Source organism: Megascapheus bottae, chromosome 25 (assembly GCF_031878675.1).
Source record: "Megascapheus bottae isolate mThoBot1 chromosome 25, mThoBot2.hap1, whole genome shotgun sequence".
NCBI lineage: Eukaryota > Metazoa > Chordata > Mammalia > Rodentia > Geomyidae > Megascapheus > Megascapheus bottae.
This window is the reverse complement of record NC_143533.1, coordinates 9,156,645-9,163,599: the sequence shown is the minus strand read 5'-3', so window position 1 is coordinate 9,163,599 and position 6,955 is coordinate 9,156,645.

Genomic DNA, 6,955 nt, shown 5'->3' with positions numbered 1-6,955 from the left:
GAGAAGGGGCCAGCCCCTGGCCCCGCAAAACCATGGGGCAGTCCCTCCCTCCCTCTTGGCGACAAGTTCATCTTCTAACAACCACCCAAAATCAGTCTCCGGCCTCTTCCGTGCCACCCCAGGCAGTGCAGGACTGGACCTCTGTTCCTCCACCTGCCCAGTATTGACCCCAGAGATGGGGATACAAGCTCTCTCCACGGGGGGCCTTGTCCCCCTTCCCCCGGGAGTGGTTGGATTGCTGCTAGGGGAAGCAGCTCGGCCCTTAAAGGGATACAAATGACACCTGGCATAATTGACCAGGATTTTACTGGTGAAATCAAGATTATGGCCTCTGCCCCAAGGCATGTGATATCAATCCCAGCAGGACAGAGAATAGCACAGCTAGTTCTTGTGCCTTTACTTACTTCCTGAGGGGACTGCTAATTCCTCTGCCCCATGTGGACAGAGAGGATTTGGGTCCTCTGATCTCTAGTGGGTACAAAGCATAAAACAAGAGAGGCCTGAGATGACTTTATTTATACAAGAAAAGCCCTTTAAAGGAATATTAGACACTGGAGCAGATGTGTCTGTGATATCTAAAAAACATTGGCCAGCCCAATGGCCCCTGACAACCTCTCTGACTTCCTACAAGGGATTGGGCAAGCAACTGATCCACAGCAGAGCAGTGCCATCCTTGCTTGGAGAGATGAGGAAGGGCACTGGTCATTTTCAGCCATATGTCCTGGATCATCTGCCAATTTATGGGGTCGTGATATCATGGAAAAAATGGGGGTGAATATGTTTAGTCCTAGTGCTGCGGTCACTAAGAGCTGCTCGATCAAAGCCTCCTCCCTCCTGGGGGGCCAGGCCGAGCAGCACAGGGAGCGCTAGAGCCACTCCAATCCCAGTCTCGCCCACCGAGACCGGGATTAGGGTATTTTTAACGGGGGCTGCTGTTTGTCCTGCCCTTCACCTGATCCCATAAATTGGCTTTCAGAGGAACCCGTGTGAGTGGACCAGTGGCCCCTTCTTCAGAAAAAAAAATCATTGCAGCTCAACAGCTGGTGCAGGAACAGCTGGATTTGGGGCATGTAAACCCTTCTAATTCTCCATGGAATTCTCCAATTTTTGTTATAAAGAAAAAATCAGGTAAATGGAGGCTGTTACAAGATCTAAGAAAAGTAAATACAACTATGGAACTATGGGGACATTACAGCTCGGCTTGCCTTCCCCCATGGCAATCCCAGTGGATATTTATAAAATTATTATAGATTTGAAAGACTGCTTCTATACTATACCCCTGGCACCTCAAGACTGTAAGCATTTTGCCTTTAGTGTCCCCTCTGTTAATTTTAAAGAACCCACAAAGCGGTCTCATTGGCTCGTGCTCCCACAGGGCATGGCAAATAGCCCAACTTTATGTCAAAGTTTTGTAGCCAGAGCCATTTCTTCCACCCGTGAAAAATTTTCTTCTGTTTATATTGTTCATTATATGGATATTTTGTTGGCTTGTTCTGACCGTACTGTTGTACGACAAGCTTTTGGACAACTAAAGCAAAATCTGAGCCTTTTTGGCCTCATAATAGCAGCTGAAAAGGTTCAGGAACACCCCCCATTTACATATTTGGGCCATATGTAGGCCCGCTTGTATGGCTTTATCTGCCATCAGCACCTGGCAAAGGGCTGACCTCCTATTACGAACTAGTAGCCACTCTAGTGCATATGTGCCGAGTGGATTCCTGCAAATATTTAGGCCAGGAACCTCATTTTATTTGTGTTCCATATAATTTACAACAACAAGATTGGCTATTCGCTCATTGCGATTCTTGGGCTATTGCTTGGGCCAATTATACAGGAAAAGTTTTGCATCACTGCCCATCTAACAAACTTCTCCAATTTGCTGCATGCCATACGTTTCTTTTTCCTTCCATAGTACAGGCCTCGCCTTTGTCTTCTGCTGCCTTAGTTTTTACAGATGGATCCTCTAATGGAACGGCTGCTTTAACCATTAATGGGAAAACTCAATCTTGGGTTACGGGTTTTTCCAACAGGCACTTGTCCTGTTACAAGGCGAGCCCTTGAACTTTTTTTTTTTTTAATTGTAATTAGTAAAAGGGTTACATGATATTTGCCAGATAGAAGGTGCATTAATTCACATACATTGATACCCTTTCACATGTCCACATGTCTTGGTACCCATTTCCCCCCCCCCCACACCCCTCAGAGCCCTTGAACTTATACTCAGATAGTCAACATGTAATTCGTGCTCTTCAAGTCATAGAAACTGTTCCTTTTATTGGAACTACTAACTCAACTCCAACATTCAGACCCAATTCCGCCAAGTACACACTTTGTTTTTTGGCTTTGTTCGAGCTCACACTAATCTTCCTGGCCCTTTGAGTTAGGGCAATGCAGTTATTGACTCCGCCACCAGAGTTTATTTAACTCAGGTTGAACTTGCAAAGCAGTCGAGCCTTGCACTGACAGTTTAAATTATCTAGAGAAGCAGCACGACAAATAGTTAAGACTTGCACCAACTGTGTCCCTTTTTCACCAGCCCCCCATACAGGTGTAAATCCACAGGGTCTGCTTTCTAATCACATTTGCCAGATGGACGTCACACACGTTCCGTCATTTGGCCAGTTAAAATATGTTCATGTTACTGTAGATACTTACTCTCATTTTATCCTGGCCACCCCTTGCTGGGGAAGCTACTAAACATTGTATTTCCCACTGCCTTCGCTGTTATGCTGTGATGGGGATTCCATCACAAATTAAAATAGATAATGGTCCTGGTTATGCAGGCCATGCATTTTAATCCTTCTGCCATTCTTATAACATCATTCATATTACAGGCATTCCTTATAATCCTCAGGGTCAGGGTATTGTGGAGCAAGCTAATGGATTACTAAAACATCAAATTGTAAAAATAAAGAAGGGGGAGTTGTATCCCGCTCCCCCTGTGAATATACTTAATCATGCTTTATTTGTTTTAATTTTTTGTTTTTTTGCCAGTCCTGGGCTTAAGCTCAGGGCATGAGCCCTGTCCTTGGACTTTCTCAAGGCTAGAGCTCTACCACTTGAGCCTCAGCACCACTTCCGGCTTTTTTCTATGTATGTGGTACCGAGGAATTGAACCCGGGTCTTTGTGCATGCTAGGCAAGCACTCAACCACTGGGACAAACTCCCGGCCCCTTGTTTTAAAATTTGGATTCAAATAATTTATCCGCGGCTCAGCGATTCTGGGGAAAAAAGAGAGCAGTGTGCTTTTGCCCTATTGAAGTGGAAGGATCCCCTAACTGGTGCTTGGCACAGACCCGATCCTGTTCTAACATGGGGTCGAGGATATGTATGTGATTTTTCACAGGAAGAAAATGACGCCCGCTGGCTGCCTGAATGCTGTGTTCGGATTGTGACAGTGGCCATCCAAACAGCGACTCACTGGGCCTACACCCCCGACCCTCCAGTGGTGCATCCTGCCATGTGGGAAGGACCTGAGTTATTCGTTCATGTCAACCGATGAGCATATGGGACAGCTCCTGATCTGTTTATTCAACACATTCAACCGGGGAGATTCTCTGCTTTAAACTTCGGGACAATGACTCCATCCCAGGATGTGTCTCCATCCCCGGTGTGTCAATACAACTCAAGTGTTGGAATCCACAGGCGAACTCGACCCTGTGAAGTGCAGACACGATCAACCAATATTACTGGGACTTCCTCACAGCTACTAGACTGGTCAGGAGCCAATTCTACCCAGCGTTTTAATCCTGGACTGGTGGATGAATGGCCGCCCTCAACATCAAACGCGGATGGTTGCAACAGCCCTTGGTGATGTGACCTGGCCCAGCTCCTCCTATCAAAAGAACATTATGAGCTGTGTTTCTCCTCCTTTTGCTATTACGTATGGACCTTTTAGCATATCCATTGATTCTACACAGTTTAATGTAACATGCGATAATTGTTCTTTTACAAATTGTATGTATAGTGGATGAGCTACCTCTGTTATTAAACAACCACCTTTTATTATGTTACCTGTAAATAAGCCTATACCCTGGTATGAAGATTCTGGTATCTTGGCTTTACAACAATTGAAAGACCTAATGTGCCCTAGGAAGTTTATTGGGTTAACAGTAGCAAGCGCCATCTCTTGACACTGAGATTACTCAGACAGCCAAGGAGTTGTTTGAACAGTCTCAGCACTATGTGCCCTCCTTGAATAACCTAAAAGGCTTGCTGATGACCTTTGTTGGTCCAGGAATGTTGCTTATAATAATTATTATTTGCCTGCCTTCATTGCTAAACCCTGCAGGACAACTCCACAGATTCAAGCTCCAGATGGATGAGATCCCCCCTGAGAGGAATCGCAGTCAAAGACAGGTAAGAGGGGATGCGCTCTGACCAACCTAAGTCAGGGCCTTCAGCTCGATCTGATTTCTCCTAGTTCCATCCATTTCGGGGCAAATGACATTCTTCTTGTTTTTCTTGGTTGTGGGACTTGAACTCTGGGCTTGGGCATTGTCCCTGAGCTCTTCAGCTCAAGGCTACTGCCCTACCCATTGAGCCACAGCACCACTTCCAGTTTTCTGGTGGTTAATTGGAGAGAAAAGTCTCATGGACTTTTTAGTGTCCAGGCTGGCTTTGAACCGTGATCCTCAGATCTCACCCTCCAGAGTAGCTAGGATTACAGGTGTGAGCCACTGTGCCCGGCTACATTTTATTCTTTCTAATGGCTGTGTAAATTCCATTGTGTATAGATACCACGTTTTGGGGGGATCCACTTTGGCTATTGTGGGGCATCTGGGCTGTTTCCAGAGCTTGGCTACTGTGAGTAATACAGCGGTAAACATAGCTGAGCAAGTGTCCTTATCCTATCCTGGGTTATGATGCTCACGGCAGATGCCCAGGAGTGGTATGGCTGGGTTGCAGGGAAGGTCTATGTTCAGTTTTTTGAGGAACCTCCAGACTGCCTTCCAGAGTGGTTGTACTAGTTTACATTCCACCAGCAGTGCAGTAGAGTCCTTTTCCCCGACATTGTTTGAATTCAGATCCTAGCCTCCTACGTAGTTAGGATTGCAGGGGTGAGCCACTGTGCCTGGCAGAGATTGACTTGTTTAAACAGAGTATTGATATTGTATCTGGCTCCAATGAGTTTGTCTAACATACATACATACATTTATGTTTCTGTGCTGTTATTGGGCCCTCATGTACTTGCTTGGCTTTTTTTGTTAAAAGTATTCTACCACTTGAATCACTCCTCCATTTCTGGCTTTTTGGTGGCTTAACTATAGGTAAGAATTTTCCCAGGCCTGGTTGGCTTTGAACCACGATCCTCAGAGCCTCTTGAGTAGCTGGTGTTACAGGTGTGAGCTACTGCCTCTGCTCCTCAAAGTCTCTGACTGCTCAGTCTCTTCCTAAATACTCTGCATTGTCACTTTGTCTTTTGAAGCTTTCAGAATTCTTCCTCTGCGGCTTCTTCGTTCACTCACTTCTACATCTTTTGGACATTGTAGATTCTTCCGGGGAAAGATCAGAGGTCACGGTGCCCTTTTTTTTTTTTCCCCATGTTTGTATTTGCTCGGTTTCTCTGTTGAATCTGCCTTTGGTATCCTGACTGCTTCTAAAATATGGCTTTCTAAGAAGGTATTATCTTAGTTTTTCTCCTAAGATATGTCTTGGTTTAGTATATATTCGGACTTGTATGTTGCCGTCAGCTCCCTGGGGCTCCTTTGGTTTTGATGAGTACGGGCTTGCCTGCTGGAGCTGGGGAACCCGCTGTGTGTGGCTTGTGCCACAGTGGATTCACTAGCCATGTAGAAGCAGTGTTTGCCCTGGGGTCGGTCCCGAGTGCTCGATTCTAGCGATAGTAGGGATGTCCATGGACATTTGTTTTTGGTTGGTCATGGGGCTTGAACTCAGGGCCTTGGCACTGTCCCTGAGCTCTTGAGCTCAAGGCTAGTGCTCTATCATTTTGAACCACAGCTCCACTTCTGGTTTTCTGGTGGTTCATTGGAAATGAGTCTCACAGACTTTCTTGAGTGGGTTGGCTTTGAACTGTGATCTTCAGATCCCAGCCTCCTGGCATGAGTCACTGGTACCTGACTGGTTCTCACTCCACGGCCTCCGTCCTTTATTGAGAAGGCTCCCGGCTCCAGCACGGGGCTGCTGGGAAATGAACCCCATAAGCTGGGCTGTGCACATGGCGGCCTGCAAGCCAGCTGTGGAAGATCTTTCCTGCTGCTCTGGCTGCTGTCCCAGGGCTCTGAGTTTTGAGATCTCTGGCTGTCACTGTTTTCATTTTACCCAGGGTTCTACTGTCACATGGCTGTGTAGCGCCACCCCTGTCCCTGGTGGAGGAGCAGGTAAGCATGGGCCTCTCTAGTCCACCATCTTGCCTCTAACTCCCTTGTGCAAAGTTATTTATCTTTTTTAAGTGGCCAGTACTTGGTGTGTACACTGGTGTGAGGACTTCGCCTCATGTTCTCCTACCAGGCACTCTACCACTTGAGCTGTGGGATTGGTCTGCCAGGCTGGCTTTGAACCAATGATCTTCAGCTACCTGAGTCATTAGATGAGCCGAGAGCACCAGGGCTAAAACCTGAGTTATCTACAGTAATGGCTTTAATGTAATCTAGCTATCGAGTAACTGGAAGAGTGAGCAGTTTGAGAGAGAAGAAAAATTTCCAATTCATAAACAGCCTTAGGTGATGGGGACACAATTCTACTATTTTCTATGTGTGTTTAAAAATTTTCACACAAAAAATGGTAAGAAAAGGACTACCACGTAGTAGTAGCTTTTCCTTTGTGTGCGCCTTTTCTGAGGCTTGAACTCAGGGTCTGGGTGCGGTCCCTGACCTCCACTTCTGGCTGACTCATTAGAGGCAAGCTGTCTCATGGACCTTTCTGCCTGGGCTGGCTTTGAACTGTGACCCTCAGATTTACAACCTGTGCTTGATGCAGGGGAAGGGACTTACCA